The 25,287-nt window shown below is 37.8% G+C and overlaps 1 protein-coding gene across 9 annotated transcripts in view; it reads right to left on the reverse strand.

The window, feature by feature from the left end:
• Positions 1 to 16,405, reverse strand: part of PLCE1 (phospholipase C epsilon 1) — a 157,889-nt gene extending 141,484 nt beyond the window's left edge. For 6 of the 9 annotated variants that reach the window (XM_068688024.1, XM_068688017.1, XM_068688022.1 and 3 more), the window contains exon 1: positions 16,248 to 16,405. The gene's annotated coding sequence lies outside the window, so the exon portion shown is untranslated. Of the gene's footprint in view, positions 1 to 3,334; positions 3,417 to 3,531; positions 3,618 to 16,247 lie in introns of all 9 variants that reach the window. The other 3 variants (XM_068688023.1, XM_068688016.1, XM_068688015.1) reach the window with 1 other exon arrangement.
• Between the last annotated feature and the right edge of the window lie 8,882 nt (positions 16,406 to 25,287).

Raw genomic sequence — 25,287 nt, forward strand, 5'->3', positions numbered from 1 at the left:
TACTCAGTCTGATAGTACATTAGAGGTGCTTACATCACCACAGTTTATCTTCTATAAATCCACACTAACACTTATGTTCATATTATGCTATGTTACAGTAGTCCCATTAAAAGCCTTTACATGAGTAGTAACATATATCATAGCTCTGCTGTCATAACTATAACAAAAGTCTATTAAAATTGTAATCTCAGTATGTGTTTCAAAAAAAAATGAAAAGATAATCTGTAAGTGAAAAAAGTTCAGTCATTTGTCAGAACCCTACGTTTATACTTCAGTTAAAGAAAAGCATAGATAAATGTTTCAAATGGTAGAGACTAACATTATTAAATTACTGTGCTAGTCTTGTCCTTTCTCAAAATTATTTTCTTTGTATACCATTCTTGACCTATGCATACCATTCATTCAAAATCTTAATATTTATTCAAAAGAAAGAATTTTAAGAGAGTATCTGCCATCTCATCTGCATATTATCATCATGTCTTCTAGAGAGTGCAAGAGAAAAAAAAAAAGTTGTTTTGCTTAGAAAATGATTAGTTATGTGCTTGAGAAGTGTCACTTACAAGCATCCCTGAAAACACAGGAAATAATTTCTATACCACCACTACTGTTCTATTCTACATTTTAAGCACAGTGACACTGAAAACACTACTACTCAAATGCAGCAGACAATATTTGCTCAGCAAATCCATCCTGCCTTTTTCTTTTTTTTTTTTTTTTTGGACTACAATGGTTTTATCAGCCACATCATTCCCTGGGAGAAAGCCCACCCTGACATCTAACTCATTCAAGCCATGAAGTAATCTCTAAGATGTTGTTGGCTCCTGCTAGAATTAAAACTGCAAGCAGTAAATTACCATGCAACTGCAAATAATTTCAGTAGTATTCCAAGATATTTACTATAGTAACAGATGTCATTGCCCATATAATCATTTTAAGTGATCATTTTAAATTTAAATTTAAATCAAATACTTTGATATTTAAAAGCTCTTGTATTTATCATTGGAGCTCACATTATAGTAGAATATAGAAGTAATTCAATCTTATTCAATAAATATATAGGATAGAAATACATGTGTGGTGACAATTAGGTTTCTTTATGCTGTCACACCTTTAATATAAATGGAACCACAAAGAAAACTGCGTGTTCACAACAACTTCCATGTTCCTTAAATTCTGCTTGTATTTCTTTAACAGTTTAACCTCTGAAGAAGAGGCATCTGAAGACCAAGGTAGCCTGCCTCTATATACAATTATAATATGATTATAAAGGTGATCCTTTTATTTGAGGATCTTTAAAATAATTGCAATGAACGCCTGCATCCCTGCTGAATAGATGCATGTTTATTGCCTTCCTTGGTTATCTTTTAGAGCCTCTATGGAAGTAGTTCATTAAGCATTTCCTTCTGCTTGTGAGATTCCTCTTTGGAACCAGGACTTATTTCTATGCACCTGGGTTTCATCCTTTCTTTGGGGAGAAAAAGATAACCTTCAGCGAGTGTTCAACAAGTACAGCCACTGTAAAACAACTCATTCTTGGCTAGTATGGCCAAGTTCCTTGCTTCACGAATAGTGAGAATTTGGAATTCTAAACATGAAAATCATCTCCCTTGATAAGATGGGACTTTATCCCAAATCTTTAGTATACTTCAGTCTTCATAATAGAGTTATTTGGAATAAGAATGTGTGCCAAAAGCTAATTCTATATTTATCTAATGCAAACAATCGCTTGTTCAACGTTTGTTACATTTCTTAAAAGTTCTTGTACTTTCAGCTGAATAGATGGAAGGCAATTTTAACACAGTGAAGTTGTTGACAAAATTAATGGACAAAAATTTCAGAGGATATTTGATGTCCTTGTGGAGTAAGCGGCAGCTAAAAACAACAGAACACAGCATTACATACCTTAGTTATTTCTAAAAGTAACATTCTGTCTTTTCTCAGATTTTTCTCTAAGTTGAATTAATTATGTCTAAGGAGACACCTGCTCAAACTAAAGCTTTTCATACAACTGGGGTATTACTAAGGACTTGCTCCTATATGGACCCTCTGCTATCTTAGTGTGAACTCTCAGAACAACTCCTTTGCAGCCAGAATGATTTTATAGAACTTCTGTACCTGAATAACATTTACATGAAATATGCTGTCTTTAGCATCTTTGAGATTTGTACTTTTGTAATAAAACTGATTGTTACAGGCAAAATTCAAAAGTTGGCGGAAAAGACCTAAAGAGACACAGTGTGACTTTGTAAAGTCATTAAAAAAAAAAATTAAAAAAAATGCAGTCATAATTTGGAAAAGGACACTTCCTTCTCTGGAACACCCTATTTTATTTTGACATAAGCAGTAATATGTGCCAGAGACTCTGCTAGTATCCAAACAACTCTGCTTCATTAAAATCTGAAAATGCTACTTGGGAATGCTGTTGGTTTCTTCCCCTGAACTAGATATACATACCTAGTATGTTCTAATAGCCATATGCTTAAGTAATAAGATGATATGTTAAATCAATGTTACATATATAGGCTACAATTTTTCTGTCAAGCAAGACTATTTTAGATTCATTTGATTGTGCATCCTTGTTGATAACAAGTTACTTACTATTTAGCCCAAAAAGGTCCTAGAAGACATATACACATACCCAATAGATGTCCCAAGACCTAGCAAAGAAGGTCTTTGCACAAGAAAGAAAACAGTGACACAGTCAGACAAGCCAAAGAACCCAACCACAAAAGTACTGGAAAAGATAAACCAGCAAATACATGCTGAAATGCTCAAGGTTATTTCGGCTGTAACAGCCAAATGGGGATAAAACTACTGTTTACTGTAACATATTTGGATGCGATAAGGACAAACCACTGCTGCAACTAGCACAAAGCTTGTGGTGCTAACCCAGGACGGGACAGCACAAATCTCTGATTCTTTCAGAAGGAGTGTCAGGGCTGGGTGCACACCAAGTACTTAACTGTCACACCAGCATCACCTGCAACTCCCGCCTGCCATTTTAGGTGCCCTCTTAGCACAGGCTTGTCCCCCACAGGCTGAGGTCCTAGTCAATAGTGGGCACAGTCTTCTGCCACTTTTCGCCTTCCGACCAGACTTGTCAGATTAACACCAGGCCTGACTCCTCAGCACACACTGCCCTCAGCATCTGCTGAGGGGGCTCCAGGCCCAGCTCAGCCTCCCACCAACCTTCCCTGTGGCTCCTGGCCAGGGAGGTCTTTGACCCACTGCAAGCTAGGACCACGTTCTCCTGGCAACTGATAAGACACTGTTGAGGAAATTCATGATGTAGTAACACAGAACAGCACACTGAATATGGACATTTGTACGTCACCAGCAACAGGAAGGCCAAGAACGGTGATGAGGTTACTCTGAAGTGCGCAGTCAAACACTACCAGGCCGTATCAGGTGGCAAACTAGAAGATAAGGAGCAGCACAAAGTCTTGTAATCAGGCTTCTCTTGTGCAAGATGGCAATAATGACTTCATCTAGATAAGGAAAAAAACTTGTACACTAGATACCCAGGCTCACCTGAAGAACTGATGGTTGGAGCAGTCAATGACCCTGGCATGCAGCTGAGGGGGTTATGAAACAGTATCTGGAATGAAGAGAGGTCCCTGAGGAAAGGCAAGGAAGCAATGAAAACTAATGGTCCGTGTAATCTACACAGTTTTCAAAACCAACAAACAAAACAACAAAAAATCTGCTTAAGCTAATAACAGTGCTTTGCCTACAACAAAAACATTGTATGTAATGTTTCATAACAGTATAAAAACAAAATCATTTCAAAACAGTTTGTAATGCAACGTGTATCAGCTGCATGCCATAACTTGTCAAACTTGTTAGAGATAAGTAGAAAAAGTGGCTTTAAATGATTACTCAAGGAGGTTATTACCTGCAGCACCACCTATACCAGTACTTCAGATTACCTGTTGGACCTACAACAGCTCTCAATTTTCCTAATTAGTATCTCACATATTTTTAAAATAAAAAACAGCTCCATATAACAACAATTTTAGGGTTTTCTTGACTGCTGATAAAATTATTCGTGGTTTTGCAGAATTCTTATAATTTAAAGAGTTTATTCACTATTTTATATAGTTAGATTTATTTATTTGGATTGGATTACAGCAATAACTTAATCTCCCAGTCCCTTGCTATGATAAAGTAGTCTTCTTTCTATCTAGTCAATCTTTGAGTTTACCACCTTAAATGCAGATTTAAATTAAGATTTCAGAGATTATTCTTCAAATAAAGATTTTAGATTTCTTATCGATTTCATTGACAAAAATCAACCAAGAGACATTACACTACAAATTCTGTAAGTTAAATCTGTATTACAGTTATTCAGTCAATCTGCTGAACTACAGCAGTCTCTGTACCCACTCATGGAGAAGGAAGATAACACAAACTTCAGCTTTGAACTTTCAGCTACTACTACACTACTGATAATTCTCTCTACCTTTCAACCAATTAAAAAGAGAGAAAGAGAACGAGAGAGATTAGTTTATCCTTCTCTCTAAAGGAATAGAAAAAAAAAAGTCTACAGACAGACCTGCAGAAATTTAGACCATCTCTAGAAAGATGAAATTGAGCAATGACTTATCCCTACAAGATTAACTTTATGTAATTGATTTAAAAAAGGCTACCTGTGAGCTACAGAATTAAAAATAAACAAACAAAGATAAAACAAAGTCACCCCCACAAGAGTTTCTTCAGAACACCAGCCAAAAAAATTATACATTTAAGAAAACAACAGGTCAAAATAACTGGCAACAGCACCCCTAACAAGACAAAAACTAAAACGTTAACTGAAACAGACAACATGGTGAAAGGAACAAAATATACCAAGCATTCAGTGCAGAGAATAAAAGAAAAATATTGCTTTTCTTCAACAAGTAGAATCTACTAATAGCTCTTTAAAAAATTAAAAAGCTAACATAGTTCAGTCTCCTTTAGAAACAATTAGAAAATGGAAAACATTCCAAACATTTAACAGTACCCCCTCAAAAGAACAGAATAAGGAAACACCGCTTATCTAGGGTTTTCAAACTATGACACAAATCTGCATTACGGATGCCATTGCTTTCCTGTATGTCATTTGCTGGTTGTTGGGAAGCCAACAAGGAAGAAGCAGATCATACACAAGGAAAATAATACTATCTAGAAATCTAGAATAAAGTTCATGGATAACAGCAAATGAACTATGGGGAAAAAAAAAAAAAAAAAAACATATAAAAAAATATAAAACCAGCAAAGGTAAATGCAGACTAACCTGTCCTTTGAGATTTCAAATCTTGTTCATTTGTTCTCTGAGGCACGCTACTGCCACACCTCAAAACAGGCACCTGTTTTATAATGGACTTCTGTTGCAAACTGTTTAGTACCTCCTTACACCTGCTTTTATTGTTCCTGTCAATAGAGACCTTGTCACACACTGACCCCCTATATATTCAAAATATATTTTTATTGAGTTCCAAAGCTATTGCAAATACTTTCACTTTTTACCTCCTTTAAGAAAATCAGCAGAGTGAAATTTAATTTAGGTAAAGCAAGCTCTGCTTCCAGAAGCAAAATCTACTGTGTATCTCTTATATATAGATTTTTTTTTATTATTATTATTTTATTTTTTTTTACAAACAGAGTAGTTCCCAAGAGCAACCTGAAAACAGGCTAAATTAGAATAAATTAGAACCAGACAGCATGCTCCCCCCACAAAGGTCTTCATGGATTCTGCATAATTTCTGGCTTTATTAACAGTTCATTAACACTGCCTGACTTTAAGCACTGTAATGTAATTATAAAAGCAGGAGCAGGAAATAAAGCAACACTAATACTACTATACTGTTTCAATGTATATTTTTTTTAAACTACAATATATGCATCTCATCACTTATCTTGCATGTGACTTATCTGTGAAAAAGGCTTTTCACCAAAAAAAAAATAAATCACATAACTGTAGAGGAAGAAGCCAGCAGTCAGGTGTACATTATTTATATAACTGTGCAATGGTTGTATGAAATTCAGGTGTACATAATTGCCTATCATTATGATGATTCATAGGCCAAAAAACACCTAAATATGTGTTTCATCATTCACTCACCGGAAAAAAATTACATAGCAACTTCAATATATACTTCAGTAGAGTTATGTTAAGAAGCATACACAAAAGCTATAAGATGATTCTACAATTAACCAATTTGATTCTTGTGCGTAGTCCAAACAGCAGTTGCCTTTTTAACAAAATAAGTTTATACTTTTTAAGAGCCACTTTTTTTTTTTGTGGCTCTGTAGCCACAAAACAATTAGAATAAGTCTGAGATCAATTAACTGTTGGCATAACTATTAACAGTGATAATAACTGTGGCAGAAATAAAGTACTCTGAATTTGAGAGCTCAGACCAAATTTCCAGAGTGGAAACAGAAATGAAAAGTAAATTCTGCAGCAGACTCACCCTTTAAACTATATTTTGAACTCTTTTAAACAGAAATCAAACAAACAACAACAACGGTGTGGAAGCTTTATCCTGGTGGTTTGCATGCTGCAGTTTCATGTCATGCATTTGCATGCCTTAAGTTTTATGTCAGTTCATAGAATTAATAGATACAAATTTCTATGTCAGTGCCTTAGTTACTTTCCAGCATGTAATTAACATGATTAATATACATGTATATGGACAGAACAGATTCAGATTGTCTCTCAGTTCTATTTAGCAATAAATTCCAGTGGTTATTATTACTGCAAAATTATTAAACTCAGCATTGTGATTTTAATGTCTTAAAAAATGTTTGGCAATAATGAATCAAACCTTCTTAAAATGTACCAGTATATGTTAAAAATGAGCCTAAACTTTACTGATAATTTCCTTTTTTCTTAATATTCTTACTTATTTTATATAGTTATACATCATTTACATCATTTAATGGATTGTCAGATTATCTGAATAGTGAAAGTTTTAAAGCTCTGTATGGGAGAAGACCAGGCTTTGAAATTGCCTACACACCAACCCACAATAGTAGGGTACTAGACGATGACAACATCTGAACTCTTTTAATTATGCATTCGTGTGTGCATTACATACTAAAAAATAAAACATAAATTAGTATAAAAAGTAGCAGAGTAAAGTAACATGCATAAAAACCATACTATTAGTGTAGAGAGGCTTTTTGTTGATATGTTATGACTAACTAGAGAGGAAAAAGTACTGTCAAACCAGTAGTCAGAGGAGAAAGACTGAGCTCTACAAGTTCCCTGTACATGACAGCTGTTTTCCTGGGGGCTTTGGGCCACATCTCGCAAGCAAGAGACTGAAAAATTCTACCAAGAATAGGTCAGGGACTTAGTGCGTGCAAATCCATAAGAAGAAAGATCAGAGCTTCCCTTTTTCTTTGACAGAGGAAGGGCCCCAGCTTTCTTGCTTTTCTGGCAAGAAGAGGGAACATGGCCAACTTTCTTTGCATTTGCTGGCCAAGAGCTGAGACAGTCTCTGTCTCAATTCAAACTTTAAAACCTTTATTGGGATGCATATGGTTACTAACAGAATAGAGCTTTACTGTAAGCAAGATGGGTTATGTGGGAAAAACATGAGACTATCAGGGAGTGGGCTATCAGCTTTTTGACTCTATGAAATTAACAATTTAAGTGCATGTGAAATGTTTAAAAAAAATCAGTAAATGTAAATTCAAGCAAAAAGAGTAAGGAAGGGTATGGGTTTTATTTATTTATTTATTATTGTTGGGTTTATTTATTTATTTTCTTTGGGGGCTTTCTGGTATCCACAATAGCGTCCTTTGGGCTCGGGAAAACAGAAAAGTTGATAAAAGACTGAAAATAGCATTGTAAGACAAAAGAATAGTAATCAGAGCATCATGTCAAGTCAGAGGAAGGCGCGTGAGCTTAAAGCAGAGAATGACTCACATACAGGTTAAAAACTTTATTGGCTGTCATAGTTCAAACACTGTTATACCAAACAATTTTGCCTTGCACACACCTTCCTCAAGGTATTTTTACAGCTCTCCCCCAACTCATAAATCAAACCCAAGCACCTTTCTATAAAGCACTCAGTTGAGATGAAGTCCAGGGGTGCAAAGCTGTTACACAGGATAATCCTGTGCTGCACCATTATAACTGCCATACATTATCTTTTGTCTTTTTTCTTAACTGCCTGTTAAGGATAAAAAAAATTATTAGCAACTTGCACAGCAGAATAAATAGTATGTGGGACAAAATGAGTGGATGACACAATCATGGAGGAAGCTTTTGGCTAAGTGGAGAATAGCATTTTCAAATTTTAAGGGAACACATGAACTTGCCTCTTCTGGAGGGGTAGCTGCAAAAACACTCTGAAAACCCACTACTGCCTATACACCCCTACCACTGTTAGGCCTGTCAGGTAACAAAACGCCGAACAGATGTTATGATCTGGATCCTGAAAAAGAATTCAGGCAGCCATAGTAGTCCATTACTATATGGCCATTTGAAAGATGTTCTTGCATATTTTAACGCTGACCTGTTTTATAGCTTGCTGTCTAGGGAACTGTTTATTTCTGCAAACCACTACTGAACATGACTTGCAAGTCTAGAATCATAGTTCAAATAGTGTGGAGAATTACATTTCTAAATTGGCTTCACAGTACTGCTAATTCTTGCAGTCACATACTCAGTTTCAGAAACTGTGCTGTTTTTTCTAGAAGCCACTAGGTGTACTCTTATATAATTACTCATATCTTTAAAAATAGAATATTTAGTTATGAAAACAATAGGAAAATGTGAACAATAAGGGCTTTAAGACAAAGAGTAATGTTCCACATTGCTTTAAGCCATACTCAGTGGGTAATGAGGACTTGGAACTCAATGCATTCATCAGTTGGTACTGACAACACAGTTTTCGTAATAAAATCAGTTCATTGATATACCCCTAAAATGGACTTGATTAGAGTGACTAAAAAATTATGAAAATTATGAAAAGTCCCTCTTACCTACACTGACATTTTAAAAGATAAATATTCTGTCTCCATAACAAATCAAAAATGTTTCCATAACTATATATAAGCAGTATCAAGTTTAACCAGCACAACTACATTGGTAGCTGACAATATTTGCTCAAGACAAGCAGGAAAGAACATTAATAACTTGACACTACTGCTATATAGCAAAACTGACCACTAAATCTCAATGAACACGACATTCTGGTACCTGGGTACTACAGATATACTTAACTTACATTTGATTTCAGGCAAGTTAGATGAGAACAGGAACAATTGAGTCATGCACTTTGGGATTCAACTATATTTCCAAGCAAGTTTAAACTCTAGATCTTCATCTACAAATGTTTTCTGGATAAATACTAAGAAGGAAGTTTGGTTTAAGTAAAAAACCCTTCTCCTTCAATTTGTTGTGTCTTTTTTTTTTTTTAATTAAAAAAGAACATTTTTTTGTTCAGACTGCAAGTTGTTCCAACCCTGTAGTTGGAAATTACAACACACTCTGAAATCTGTTTTAATAGGGGACCAAAAGTCAATGGGACAGCAAAAACTGTTTTTATATACATTGTATTTCAGCCAGTATGGAATAAGTAACACAATAAAAAGAACAGCATCCAATGTTACATAGGTTTGGGCTAAACTAGCATAATTTTCAAGAGACAAGAAGAATCTATCCAGAAACACCTTGACAGACGCAGCAAAGACCTGAGGTTTACTCTTGCTTAAAAGAGAATTAGAAAAGTCATAACACTGACTTCATATGAAGTTAGGAACCCTTCTAACATTTCAGATATGAGGTAACACTATACATGTAGCTGGCATCTTTAAATTCGATTAATTAGTTGAATGGTAACATCTTAATGCTAACTATTCTATAATTTTGACTGAAACTGAGGTACATCCCATGAACTATATACCCAAAACACAGGAACAATTGTGGGTTTCTATGACATAGTATAGAAGATCCCATATTTTCAAAGTTATGGGAGGCAAAGTGCTTTTAGGTATGAGACCGGAATACACACAGAGCCGATTCAATGCTTAGGAAAGACAAACTTTCTACTTTTCCCTTCACAGTAAAATACAATAATTTGCTTTTTCAGAAACATTGCAGACTTTCTGCAACACGGGGGAAAGGCGTGACTGAGCTGCTTGGCTGAATGCTGGCTCACTGAAAGGTCTTGTGCAGAGAATGGGAACAGCACTGTCAAACGACATGCTTGTGGGATGAGTAGACTTTGCAGTGTGTAAACACACAGACAACCTTCTGCTAGATCTAACCCTTTCTCAAGAAGCTGGGCCCAGCTTCCGCAGGTGTCCAGTGTGCAGGAATGCAAGGGCATGCTCACTGAGGCAAGCATCCCTGATAGGCACGCAGAAACACACCCTGAAAACAGAGACATTCCTCACTTCCATTCACCAAAAGTCATGCTGCAGGAACTGATAGCACACAACCATTGGATTTTCTCTTGTGAAAAGCAATCTCTAACTCCACATAACACAGTCTGAGGTAACAACTGCCAATACACTAACACTACACTGCAGTTATGTCAAACCAAGAGTACCAAAGACAAAAGAATCAAAAGGTGTCACCCTCCCCCAGTATCAACCACACGTGCTTAGCATCTGACTCTGGATAAAAGGATGCAAGATTTAGCACTATAGAGATGAAGGTGAAACTGGAAAGCATGCAGAATGAGCAGAACTGGATGAATTACTGGTGTGCAGGGAGCACCATGCAGTACTTACTAGAAGCACCCTCCAACAGCTGCATCTTAAAAGAACAGATCATTCTGTAACAAACAAAGGTAAAACAATGCCAAACACACAGTCTTGGAACTGAACCACTGAGTCTACATATTGCATATTGGTATCAAGACCATCCAAAGATTAGCATATTTAATTTGGATGGTATTACTTGCCAGAATTGTATTTCAGTGGTAGATGATGCCATGGTGATACCTACTTTCCCAATTCACCCTAGGAAAATAAAACATACAAAGGAAAAGCCCTGTAACTGGCCTCACATACCCAAATTGCTCAGGCTAATGATACTGGGAATGTCTCTAAACAGGCAGCCATTTTAGTTAAAGACACATACGAAGCTATCCTTTTTTATAAAATGTTTCCCTGTATTTCATTTCTGTCTCTACTGAGTGACCACCACCACCAAAGTGGGGTTTCTTATTTACACTTCACTAAATTAAAGCACAGAATAAGAGCAGATGTATATTCAAATCACTTATAACAGCAACATTTTGAGTGTTTATTAAGATGAAAATATTTCCAATATACACAGCTCTGTTTGATTTTATAGTTCCCATTTTTGCTGCCTCTTCCATAAATGCACTATTATGGAAAAAAAAAAAAAAAAAAGAAATAAAAGAAAAGGTGCAATCACAACAAATCAAAGGTAATTATGTAAGACTCCCCCCTTTTTGTATGCCCACTTTGTTCTCTGAGGAAACATGCAAACAACAGACCATTCACAAAAGTAACAGCTATGCTGAAAAATGTCAAGGGCTCTAGAGGACTCACGTTACGGAGTATTATTCATCTGAAAAATGCAAAGTATTGCAATATGAAAGACTTCAAGACTGCCTGGTACTCTTTGACACTTTTGCCACTCAAGATGTTACAGAAAAGCAGCTCACAGCACAGCTAAAGAGTGAACACGAATTATACAAACAAACAGAGACAATCTCTTACAGTCCGGGATCTATCTGTGCAGTTGCAGCCTTGGAGAGATATTCCTCTACTTTCACCACTTCCCATAAGCCTGTTGAACTACAATAGGTGCAGACAGACTGAGCCAAGACTTTAAGTTTTCACAAGAAATATCTGCAGTGAGATCCTTTTCCCACAGCTTTCAAAAGAAATTAAGCAGATCTTCACAGAACATCCAATATACTTGAAAAATATCAAGTGTGAATTTTACTAAAAGTTAGTAGCAATACCATTTTTTAAAATCTCTGCCCACCAACAACATAATCAGATTATAAATGCATTTTAACATCAACTGAGTAACTAACTATAATCTACATTTACACATTAGAAAAATGTGTTTGAAAAATTTTAAGAGTGTGAAATGTTAAGAGTATGAAAACTACATAAAATTAGAACAAAAATAGAATATTTTCTTCAGAAGGCAATTCAACCTGGATATTAAAACATTGGGTTTTGTTTTTCCTTTTCAATTTGGTAAGTAGCTGTAATTCAAAATAATCATAGCAATCCTGAGGGAATTTAAAAGGAGGCATTCACATCAAGGAAGTTCTGCAAGAGGAAATTTACAGGTTGTTCTTTAATGCGAGTTGCTGGTAGTGGACAAAGCAGTAGCTCCTCTGCTACATGACCCCTTTTTATCTTGCTGAATTCCAGAGGGAAACCAAATGCCATTAATACTGCTGAAAGATCCTTGCACTGCTACATGAAGAATTTCACCTAATCCAAGCAATAGAGTTTTGTATTTGGAATAAAGGAATGTATTATAAAAATGTTAGAACGAAGATGCAGTGTAACGAAAACCTCAAATACCAGAGATCAGTGCAGCAGCATTCTTGCTGTGTGCTGTAGCACAGATGCAGAAAAATACTGTGGGAGGAGAGGTCTCACATCAGCGCATTGTCTGAAACAACAGACAGTAAGGTCCTACGACACAAGGCAAGGTCAATGCAACTGGAGAGTCATCTGTTTAAGAAAACATACTATTATTAGATGCAAGTTATGCAGCACTTGTGCATACTAATGGAATAAAACCATTACCCCCAAAATAAATGTTTTTAAATGGTAGCTTTGCCTTTGCGCTCCACTTTCTCTGTCTTTTTTAAAATACTTCAGTGTGAACAACAACAACAACAACAAAAATTCAAGTACTTTCAATATTATGAAGTGGTATGGCATTTGTAAAATCTAATAATATTCAATTTGTTTAAATGAGCTGCTCCATTGAAATGTTATACCAAATTAAGTATTAATTACTGATAGCAACATGGAATAAGAAGTATCCAAGAGTTGACAGCCTACTTAAACTATTGATATACCTCAAACTTCTGTGAATGAAATATTATAGTAAATACATTGGCCTACAGAATACACTTCCTTGCATGAGACTGAAACCCGCACCATATGCATACCCAGAAGTTATACTGGGCTACGTAAGAATTTCAGATGTCAAGAGCACAGAAGGAAGCTCTCTGTCACAACATGTATTTCACAACGTTTGGGTCTCTGCTATTTCAAATCGTTCACTGAAAGAGTCGGTATTACCTGAGGCTCCATCACCGGCTGTCTATAAATTCAAGAAACTTAGTGGGATCTGAAAGAAGGATACATCTGGTGGAAAGAGCTTAAAGTTGAGCTCAGTACTTCTAGCTCTGACAGTTCACCCATTTTTGGTAACTGATGGCAAGCACGTGTAGCATTTGTTTGACCATGTTGGATGATTTATGAATGACTGGGCAGTGGAGAAGGGAGTACCATAGATGGCCTAGCTTAAAACCAGTGACATTAATTGCGTGTTGCACAAAGACATCAGCACGCCACCCTGTCCCACGGAGAGTGGTCTGATACACATGAGACCACCAAGAAACAGATTTTCATCCCACAGTGATGTGTCTAAAAAATTAACTCCACTGTTTCAATTAAGAACAAAATTCTGTACCTCCAGAATTAGAGCTCCCGATATAGGAAATGCAAGGAAAATGCTACTGTCGCCACTTTATCCTCAACTCTTACACACAAATCCCATTACTTTTTTTGTGTTTTTTGTAAATTGAGGAAGCTTTGCTCAAGAAAATCTAAGACTGAAATATGACCAATATTTGGCAGATCCACGACTATGGAAACCCCACCCACAAGCAGATACATGTGTAGGTCCGCCAAGACAAATAAAGCAGAAGGCAGAGTAAGCGGCACGGCTCTCATATAATATGCACTCAGCCACACAGGCCCTCAAGTACACGTGCAGCAACCTCTTCTAAAGGCAAGTAAAGGCAGCTTGAAAAGGGACCAAAAAAGCTAAGGAAAAAATGTGGATTTCATGTTAGCATGCTAACTTTCTATAATGAAGTCGTGATGACCAGAGTTCTTTAAAAATTAATCAGACTGCCCATGAAAGGCCCCAGTACAACCTAATAGCCCTCACTGAAATGAAACCACCAACGGTCGCAGTGTGAACAGGTGAGACACTAAGTCTGTCTGTGGTGGAGCCACATGATTCACTCCAATATTTGGGTTACAGGAATTTTCAAAAAGTACATGGGGGATAAAAAAAATAAAAAAATGTGAATTACTGTTAACAATACTATTGTCACTTATAAAGTCCAGGGCTCCCAGTCACAAACCAGTATCCATTTTGTGGTTGGTGCCATACAAACAGAAAACAAAATGACAATCCTTCTTTCAAATTGTTGTCTTTAAGATTCTCTTCTTTTAAACCACCAAAGAACCACTTATATGCAGGTAAATTAAGCTGATTAAAACTATTTTTAAGCAATCTTTAATGAAAAATCCCTATGCAAACCATGGACATGGATTAATTACTTTTTGCCTCCTTTATAGCTCAACTCTTCCTTTAACTAATTATTGTTTCAAATCCAAGAACTATTGCTAAATTACAATTGTTCTTCTCCAAAAGAGTTTCTATCTTGAGCTAAATATTTCCAGTCATCAAATATCTACCACAGTCCTTCATGAACAGCTACACAGTGTCTTTTCCACAAATGTCTTGCTGGCATTCTGGATTTTGGTGCAGGTTTTATTCACTGGATCTTGATATTCATATTTCTCTTAAATAAAACTGTCCCTACAAACACACACACACAAAACAAAAACAAAAACAAACAAACAAAAACTTTCTTCTGCAGGTAGTTAAAAAGTGGTCAAATTGTTTCACAACATTCTTTTGCATAACTTTTGCTATAGAGAATTTATTTTCCTCATTTCATAAATTTCTTAAACCTTCAGTAATCTCATCAACTCTTTCATGAACTTGTTCTATGATTTCCAACAGACAAAGTTTTCAGAAACTTTTTATTCTGTAGTATGACTTTCAAGTTTCTCAAACAAAGTGTGACTTTGATTTTTTCCCTTTATTAAACTGTCAGAATGCTGGCTTGAATAGTACACTTTTATTGGGAAAGTTAAATCACATGAAATCATCATGAACTGAGAGGCCAGGAGCTGCACACTCCAGTCTGTGGTCACAAAGAGTCTTAAGAACAAACTTTTTAGTATGGGAGAAAACAGAAATGAGCTCTCTCTACATACTACATTAATACCTCAAAATGGCAGAACATGAATAGACTCTATACAACTAAGAGATTTCAGTAAACCTTTACTAACTTATGTACAGAGAGGACATAGTCTTTTATGATTTGGGAATTTCTCTCTGTAGTATTTCACTGGCCATACAAAACACCAAGTGCTTCTTAGTAGGCTGAAGGTTGCATCTGGTTCTGCTTTCACCTTGTTTGATTGCTCCCAGATTTGTTTAGGCGTTTTTCGTTTTGTTTTTGTAACAATCACAGACACAGGTTGCTTGCCTTTGACTTTTCACAGGATGAGGTATCAGGGATCAGAGGTAATTATCTGTAGTTGGAAACACATGACTTCTTAAACCACACAGCGATCACTGCCCCACAACGGTGGCTGAATGGCTCTTCCACAACCAGTGGGCTCTCCAACACCCTTCCAAACACGTAAGTATATAACGTGCGTGGGATTAAAATATTTACCAAACTTTTGCTGCATAAATACAACAGCAAGCCTAATTCTACTCTTCACACAAGCTCCTTAACTAGGGAACACCATGCATTTGACCGATCCTTGAAGCACGGTTGATTTTGTACCCGTTTCTGTATGCTTCTCACAGCTCCTTCAGCAGAAACCTGGTTGAGAGCCGCCTCCCCGGGCTCCTCCCCACACCACCTATGCCGGTGGCATCCCAAGAGCGTGCCGCAGTTCCGATAAGCCCCGCACCCGCCTCCCCGGCCCCGATCCCACAAACACTTCACCCAAAGCACTTGTCCGAGTGTTTGCGGGCTCAGGCCCCCTGCAGCATCCCCACACTTCCATAACCAAGAGCGGCAATAAAAGAGAAAAAAGCAGAAAGCCAGCGGGAACCGCAAGGGCTCGCAGGGCACGGGCAGCACCACCCGAGTGGCAGCTGAATGTGGGGGCTCTGCAGCCCTGCGGGGGGCGAGGAACATGGCCGAAAGGCAGCCCGACGGCCGCTCAAGCGGGGCGAGCAGGGCACGCACCTTTCAGCGTGCCCCCGGCGTCTTCTTCATCTTCTTCATCCTCCTCTTCCTCCCGGGGCCGGCGGCGGGCTCTGCGGGACGGGGCCGCCCCCGCAGCTCCACGGCCGCCGCTGCCCGTGGCGGCGGAGCGAGCCCAACGCCTGCCTCGGCGGGACGGGGCCGGGGGCGGGGGCTGCGGGACGGCGGCGGAGGGAGGGAGGGAGGGAAAGAGGAGGGAGGGAGGTGCCCCGGGGCAGCGCCGCCGGCTGACTCAGCCGCGGGGCCGCCGGGGAGGGATCCCCGGGGAGCGCCCGCCCCGTGCCCCCAGCGGGTGTCCGGCAGCGGGCGGGGTGCGCTCCGCGGCCCCGGGGGCGGCGCTGCGGCCGGCTGTGCCCACCGGGGGGGCCCGTTATTTGCCTCCCCCCAGCCCTGCGAGCAGCGGGGTGCTGAGGGGCAGCCCGCGGAGTACCCCAGCCCTACCTCTCGCCTAAACGCCCGGCGCCGTCCCCGAGCCGGCGGCGAGCGGGAGCCGGCGCGGAGGCATCGCCTCAGGCCCCCCCCTCAGCGGCGGCCGGGGCCGGAGCGGGGGCTGGGCCGGGGGCGGGCTGGGTCGCGGCTGCCTCAGCGCATCGGAATGTCGGCGCGACCCCCGCCCGGCAGCAGCCCACGAGGTGCTCTCTTTCTTTTTTTTTTTTTTTTTTTTTTTTTTTGTCTCTCGTCAGCACCCTGGCCGCTGCCCGGTGAGGAGCGCGGGCTGCGGGAGTGGAAACAACGGCTCAGCTGAGGAGCGGGCTCAGGACCGTGCGCTGCGCGCCCGTGCCAGCCATTATCTCTGGGAAGAAAGAGCGGAGCCTGTGGAAGGGGTGTGGGGGAAACGCGGCACGGTTTCCAGCCGCACGGTGGAAAAATACAGTTTCGGTGAAGTCAGCTGTGCATCTTTGCATGCGGTCTTTTCCATGCAGGGTAAAACAAGAAGAAGAAGTCTCATAAAGTTTCAGTTTGAAGCAAACATTCCCTTTTTTATTTATTTTACTTTTTAAAAGAGGTGTAAGTTGGCCATAGATAACACGGTTTTATTTTGGACGTTTTTACATGAAGGGCACCAATTCTCATAACTAAGGTATGTGGAGATTGTGTCCTAGTACGGGGTTGTAAAACTTACAGTTAATTTACTTCATTCCCTTCCAGTGCAAGGAGCTCGTCACGCTGTTTTCTAAGGGAAGAACAAATCTGAACACTGGAAAGGCAGATTTACTGCTATATGTTGTACTCTGATACTTCAGGAAACACTTTGCACCTCCTTGTCATAACTGCTGTGTAAGGGTGACACAACTGCTGAAGAAGTGTGTCAAACAGCCAGTGAAATTAACCACAGAAAGTCTATGGAAGTTATGTATTTTCAAAGACTTTACATTGTTTCTCTTAATAAATCATGCCAGACACAGTGTGATTGTATTTAGTCACTCACCACTGCCTGAAATTACACCTACTATTCAATTTCGTTCATGCAGTGGCCTACAGGTTCTGATTACCAGAATAACAAGAGAAAATGCCTACCACGGCAAAACACCTCAATCTTTTTAGCAGCATAACATCAAAATCAGTTACTGCTCAGGAGAGGAGACATAGCTAATCTGAATTAAATCAGCCAATTAACTTGTAATATTAATAATTCTGTACTATAATACAGTAGGATACGATCTGGGTCATTCAAAAAATTGCAGCCATCCCCTTGACTCCAGTGTGGCCCAGATTCCATTCACTGCATAGCAATGCTGTAACATAGTAGTTTGCAAAAAGTAAAACTGGACTACTCGATCCTTTCCAATTCATGTTCTGTAGAATCTATGTGGTTTTTTTTTTCATGTATTATTTCAGTGTACTGAATTTCAACCCTGAGTACAGTCCGTTACTAATATGCTAGTGTACTTTACATTTTTTAGTATCAGAGGCACAGTAACTACTTTATAACTGATCGTGCAATGTATTTTCAACACTACAACAGTGACAATGAATTATCCTCTAAACACACAGGCAACAGGAACCTTTCCGTGAAAGCTTTTTCCAGTTTCTCTCTGCTTTTCCAGTTGTTTTAAAAGGTCAGGAAAGTTAGTATCACATTATTCCAGTGGAAAAATATATATATAAATTTTCCTTCACAATGTGTTCGCACTTTCTCTCAGCTTGCAATACTCCACCAATAAAAGGTATACTGTACTGAAAAGAAAATGATACATTTTACAGAATGAAAATTTGGAGAAGTCACCATACCCTTGACTCAGGATGCTTTGATCATAATCAAAAGGATTAGGCATCTGTGTAACTCCAAACATACACCAGTGGAACAACTTAGCATGCCAGTTAAAAACTACTTAGTTTTTAATGGGATTTCTTCCTTTGAATCCAAGTTAGAAGTTATACACAAATCATGAGAAAGATGAGTCTGTAGTCACTGCACACCTGTGACTGAGGCAAGCCATCTTCTTTCCATTCCAGCTGAAGTATGTAGTCCTCTAAGGTGATGCAAGAAGATTTCCTTAGGAAGACCCAGCTTTGCAGGAGTGAATTTTGAGCTGTGTGACCTCAGCACTACACAGATGAAGAAACTATTTTTTGGTGCACCAGAATGGACTTGTGGAGCATGGTTTCTTTTTAAATTTCTTGACCAAGCATAAAGTGCTTTAAGAATGCTTCAGTTTTCCTTTTTCTCTCACTGTACATGACTTCCCCAGCTTTTCATGAGAAGTAGCTGTCACTCATCACACTTCTCTATCTGGCCTGACAATGCAGAAAGACAACACTTCCGTTTTACCGTGCTGCTAGATCCACCAGCAACAAAAAGCAAACACATATGCTCAAGGTGGAGATTCAGATATAATGTTTTATTGATCTAGGGTTCTACAGAATATTAATAGCTAGAGAAAAATACAGGACTTCCAGAAAATATTGGTATGTCTTTTAGCTCTTAACAAGTAACCCATAATGTTTTTGGAGTCAGAGTTAAAAAAAATTAATTCAACTTCAAGTGATGCATAAATATTAAATTCTACACATCCCTGCAAGATGGTAAGTATTATTTGCATTACACAGAGGGGGAAACCAAAGCTGTGCAAGCTTACTCAGGCAATTTTTGCAACATCCAGAAGGAAAAGCAGCTACAGTGCTAGGATCAGTGCTCAAGAATACCTGGCTGTTGGTTATTTTTTTTATTGTGTGTGCACATTCTGAACTCAACTTCACTTGCCTAAAACCTAATGTATAATGGGGTATTTTGTCTTTAATCATGGTATTCTGTAACAATATTTTCAAACAATTTATTTAACAAATTACATAAAACATGTAAAATATGCTTTTAATTTAAAAAAAAAAAAAAAAAAAAAAAAAAAAGCCCAAAGGTTTTTCCTCAGGCTTAGCTCCAAAATTCACCCTTCAGCTAGGACTGCAGAAAAGCACGCACACATGCTCATGCAAACAAATTCTAAAAGAAAATTAGAAACACATGAAAATAAGGACTGTCTTCTTAACTGCACTCTGGTTTCAGTACAGCAAAAAAAAAATCAGTGATTTACTAATGGATAGGCATTTTTTCTTAGGAAGGAAGACACAGGCCTTATCTGTAGTGAATTTCTCGCTTCTTTCAGCCCAATGGTTCAGTCTACACGGGCAGAGGCAGCAGAAATACAGCAAAGACGGCTCCGGAGGGGCAGCCCAACTCTCTGCAAAGCACAACTCTGTCTTCAGCAGATGGTGACTCTGCCCCAGCAGAAAAGTCTTTATGGAACGACAGTTTCCTCTAAAACAGCAATTATTTCAGTAAATGCCTGATATTGAAATTACTTTATTGTGCTTGCTAGACAAATAATCAAAATCTGTGTCATTTCTTTGCTGATTCAATATAATAAACATATGGAAGACAAAACGTTTGAATCTCAGGAACTGATTTTAAAAGATTAACTCTGGACTGGAGGTTTCTTATGTTCCAGGGGCTTTGTGACTATATTAAAGACTTAATGTCCCTTTACGTGATGTGAGGTTTGATTTGCCCAGCTGACTGTTATAAACAGCAGCTGCCACAGAGGTCATCCTGAAAGCTGAATGACCATGCTTGAAAATTTTTGACATTTCAATTAGGAAGAAGAAATAAAAGTGATAAAATAAGTAACTTCTTAAAATCACTAATATGATGAAATGCTTAATGTAGCTCTTTGGAATTTACATTAGCTGCTTGACTTTTGAATCATTAGTGAATTTGTCTTCCAATTAATATTTGGAAGAGCTACAAAATATTTTGAAGTAAATTTGAAAGAAAATCAGCATTGTTTTCACATATCACTAAGAAAAATGTATTTCTGATAAGGATAAATAAATAAAAATATGGAATGTTGAATATAAATATAAATTTAAATATGGAACATATAAATGTAGAATATATAAATATGGAATCATTGTATTATGGCTTTGGGGGGGGCTACATAGGTTTTAATCTGACAATTTTCATATTTCAGTGGAGTAACTCCTGACACAGATCCAATTAACAAGGCCTTTTATGCCTCAGCTGTATACTCACCATACAACTTAGATCTATTTTCGGTATGAATTTTTGCTACACCATTATTTCATTATTTTTATTTTTAAAGCTAGAAATTGTACTAGAATACAAGTCTTTTAGACACGAGAGGAACAACTTGGCTTTACTTCATATTACAGTTCAGGGCGTGCTGTAAACAATGGAAGTCAAAGTATTAACGCTACCAAATGAATAAAGGCATTACATCATAATTTTCTGTAAATCTTTCCTAAAAACAAAAGATATAAAATTCATATTGACGAATGGATTAATCTATGGGAACTTGGGGGTCAAGAACAGTATATAAAAATTGGCAATATTGCAGAAGTAAGTAATCAACACTGACATTCCAGACCAAATTATACAGCCATAATGAAAATCTTCAGTATTGAGATGGCTGCTTTATTGCTTCCTTGTACAGTCTCAGATTTAAAGTTTCTCAAGTGCACAGGAAAGTCTTTGATAAATTAGTAATTATAAAATGTGTTGTTTCTTGAATGAAATTGCACGTTTCAACCAGGATGGACTATTGTCCTGAGCATCAAAAACAATAAAGCCTGATTTGTCAAAGCTAATGAGATTCATCTATCTTTGTGCAATCCCATTTACTGTTCAAGTTCACCTGACTAATCCTGTTGAACATTATTTTATTTTTAGGCTTTTTCCTCCTGATTTACAATTTCAAAGGAGTTTTAACAGAAGGCAGTTCTTTTAACAACTCCTAATTATGCCTTTACTTTGGATACAAAATCATTATTGTATGCAGGGATTTGTCAGAAACCAACAAGTGAGCTAACTTGCCAGTGCTCTGTCATCACTTTAAACAAGCAGCCAGGACAATATGTTATTCATATAATAAAATATAAAATCTCTATTATAAAACCATTTTCTTTAATGCCCATGTCTAAACAACAACCAGTCTACAAGGCCAATTTAGTATTCAGATCCTTTATTGGCAACCTGCCATAGTGTATATTAGAGCAAATTCAAGAACCAACGCAACAATTTGCTTATGTAACCAGCCAGAACTGTTAAAGCTATAAAATATTTTTTTAAATTAGTTTAAAAATTCAGAGTTAGTACTTCTGCTCTTCTTAATGTTCAGCTACTTCTTATTGGATTATTCAAAGTGCCCACTATGTAAAAAGTGTATCTCAAAATCTTGTAGTGTTTTCCTTTGAAATTTCCCCAAACTTGTTCCTTTGCACAGATACAGATACATGCACGTATAGAAATTTAATGATTAATAACTTGGAGGAAATGGGGATGGAATTCTGTAAACTGCCAGGAGTTTTGTTGCCTTTTCCAATAAGCTGTTGTTCTCGTAGGACTTAAGTGTGTTATCTGATACTATATATCACTAGCATAACTTGTTTTTTGTGCTACAGAAAACTTGCCCATACTACAGCTAAATAAGGCCACAGTTATGTATTTATTGTACATACACACAAAGTTCAATGCTATCAAACATTTTGTGTCTGTTTCTTCTCCAGCTGTTCTTAAAGGACATGCCTGTAAATGAAACTTTATCAACTCACGACTAAGAGAAATCTTTTATAAGTTTGAATACTTGAAAAAAGCAAATCCTATTTGCTAACACTATGCAATCTTCACATCAAAATAGGGTATTTGACACGTGTATAATACACGACCTTCTTGAAATTAGTAATATCAAAATGAAAGTGTGTCTCGCAGAAACTGATAACTGTTCCACAGCACTAATGTGGGCATTACCCAACTCTAGTTATGATAGATAGATGTTACACGTGTATGTGTGTGTATGTACATATATATATAACATATAAATATATGTTCCTTCCACCTCTCCAATAACTCAGATTGCTGGAAATGCAGTCATTCAAAGTCCACAGGATGGATCAAAGCTCTATATAATTTTGATGTACACAACATAGTGAGAGCTTGTCATATCCTACAAGTAAACATCAAGGCAGAGCTTTTCAGAACCTGTTCTAATATTGAGGTTGGGACATTAAGTATTATGCAATAAAGTCTAAATGTACCAGAGTTATCTTAACAAGCTTTTGTATCATTTTTATGAATTAGGATAGAGTTTAAATAAAAATAACTGGCAGGTTTGGCTGTTCAATCTGGTGCAAAGCATTTTTCTGAAAATCCATACTCTGAATGTCTTCATCATGTGTTTGCTTCATATTTATCATATTCTCCTACCTGAGTTCAGTACTTTCAAGAAGGCACTTTACACTTTCTGAGGAATAACCCTACGTGTAAGGCACTTTGATCTGCTACTAATGCCCTGGTTGGCTGAATGACTGCTAACACTGCCATTACATTGAGAAAGCAGGCATGTTCAGGAATATGAGCACACAAAGCTTTGGGGGAACTAATATTCTAGAAAAAGAGGCATTACAAACACGGGGATATGTATGGATGTTGACAAAAGTGTCTGAAGAGGACAAAAGGAAGTAAAAGGAAGTAAATTTGTAAGGAATTAATTACAAATAAAGGGGAGTTGAAAGTGAGGGAGCCCTTCATGAGGTAAGCTGAGTCCTCAGTCTCCACCGCGCAACTTGGAAACTCCATTTTACATGGAGTTCGCCTAATGCTAGCCAGTTTCCCCCTCATCACTCTGCATTTTGGAATCCCCCGTTTTGTCATGCATGGAGAGCTTCCAAACCCAGAGCATAACACACATGGTGCTCAGGAAACCAAGGCGGGTTTGCGTGCACGATGCAGCACTTGAGGAGCCCAGCCCCTCATGTGTCTTTTTCCAGTGTAGCTCCTGAGTGAGAAGGCATTGCTATTGTTTTTCTCCTTAAAAACAATCAAACTGAGGTAGATTCAAAACATATATTTAAGCAGTTAGTTTATTGCAGCTTGGCAAAAAAAAACTGTATCGATTTTACTGAGAAAGCATAGGATTGGACTATTGAGATAGCCCAATGTGCAACCAATTATTTCTTGTTTGTTTGTTTTTGTGGCAGCTTTGGTTGGCATTTGCTAGCACATGGGAACTCTGGACAAAATAAACATCTGACAGGTGGTATCCGTCTTCTCCATCAGCGATGGAAGACTACTTTCTGTGATGTTACACTTAAGCAATCCACTTTTTAGATTAAGTTCCTGCAGCTGTGACTGCCCCAGCAACACAGTGACACCACCTGCAGCAGTTGATTGGTGCATAAGTTCATTGCAATTTCTTGGGTACTTAGAGGCATAAAAGATGCATGTGGAAACCTATTATTTGTTGATTTGGTTTCACCATACCATCTTTTTAGAAGTGCTAACAATAGAATAAAAAGTAACAATCATATTGCTCTAAATTTAGATTTATGAAAAGCAAGTAAGTCCATTAACTGCCCAAATTGTTCTGAAAGGTCATGAAAAGCACTTCACACTTTTCTGCAATTCTAGTGTAGCATTACAATTATTAATTAGTTGAAAAAGAAAATAAAGCGAGAAAAATCTTTCAGCAATGCCATAAAACCCATGTTTTATCCTGGTTGGCACTTCAATGTTTTACTGAGATCAATAAAAGACAAGTAAATAATACTGTTTTCTACAAATTCAGGTTGGCTGATTAGGTGTTGAAAATGTGAAAGTATGGGAGTACTTGTGGTTAACTTAATGGTTATTCAGAAATGAGTATGTATGACCAGGACTTTCCATCAACGTAGCCAGACAGTCAGACTGCAAAAAGTGTAATTACTATTCTGCTCATTTCTTGCAGAATTAAAAAAGGACATGAACTTTTCAATATCTATTACATCCTTCTTGATGGATGGGGAACATTATTAAAATTACTGTAAATTCTAAAAATATGCATTTTTCAATCAATGTGTGAACTTCTTCTACTAACTATTTAAAGAAAAAAGTTTCCTTGTTCCATTAAGTGCCACATCAGTGCACGTAATTTCATAGCTAGTCCTGAAAAACTCAGATCTGTGTAATCTTAAATAGAACAGAACCTTTGTAAAGTGTTCTTTCTTCTATAATAAAAAGAAAATAAACTTCAGCTTCTGTTTTATATGCCAGCTGAGATTCCTTGCAGTAATTCTTCCACATCTGCTCTGCAGCTTTCAGGTTTATAAAAGCAATATCTCCAAATTTCCTTTCATCAAAACAGCCATACACTGTGTTTTATAGACATGTTCTTACACTGTAATACTGGGGCACTAATTACATCTTGAATCATATGCTATGGCTAAGAAAATATATACATGCTGTTATTAGACAACTAATACTGAAAATCCTGAACAATCTAGCCAAAAATTCCTCAAAGCATGGTAACACATGTATAATACATGCACATGAAATTACCACAAAAGTTGCAAAACCAAAATTGACAGGTAAAGACATTAAGCAAAGACACCAGCAGCTTTAGAACCCTGAAAACTCTGCACACACAATTCTCCCTTTCCCTGGAGGACACAAAACCCTGCCCTCACTTTCACCTCTGACAGATAACAGTGAGCACAGCTCAGAAGCTGTAGGCAGCCAGCGTACTTTAGAGGA

This window comes from Anas acuta, chromosome 7, assembly GCF_963932015.1.
Source record: "Anas acuta chromosome 7, bAnaAcu1.1, whole genome shotgun sequence".
Classification (NCBI taxonomy): Eukaryota; Metazoa; Chordata; class Aves; order Anseriformes; family Anatidae; genus Anas; species Anas acuta.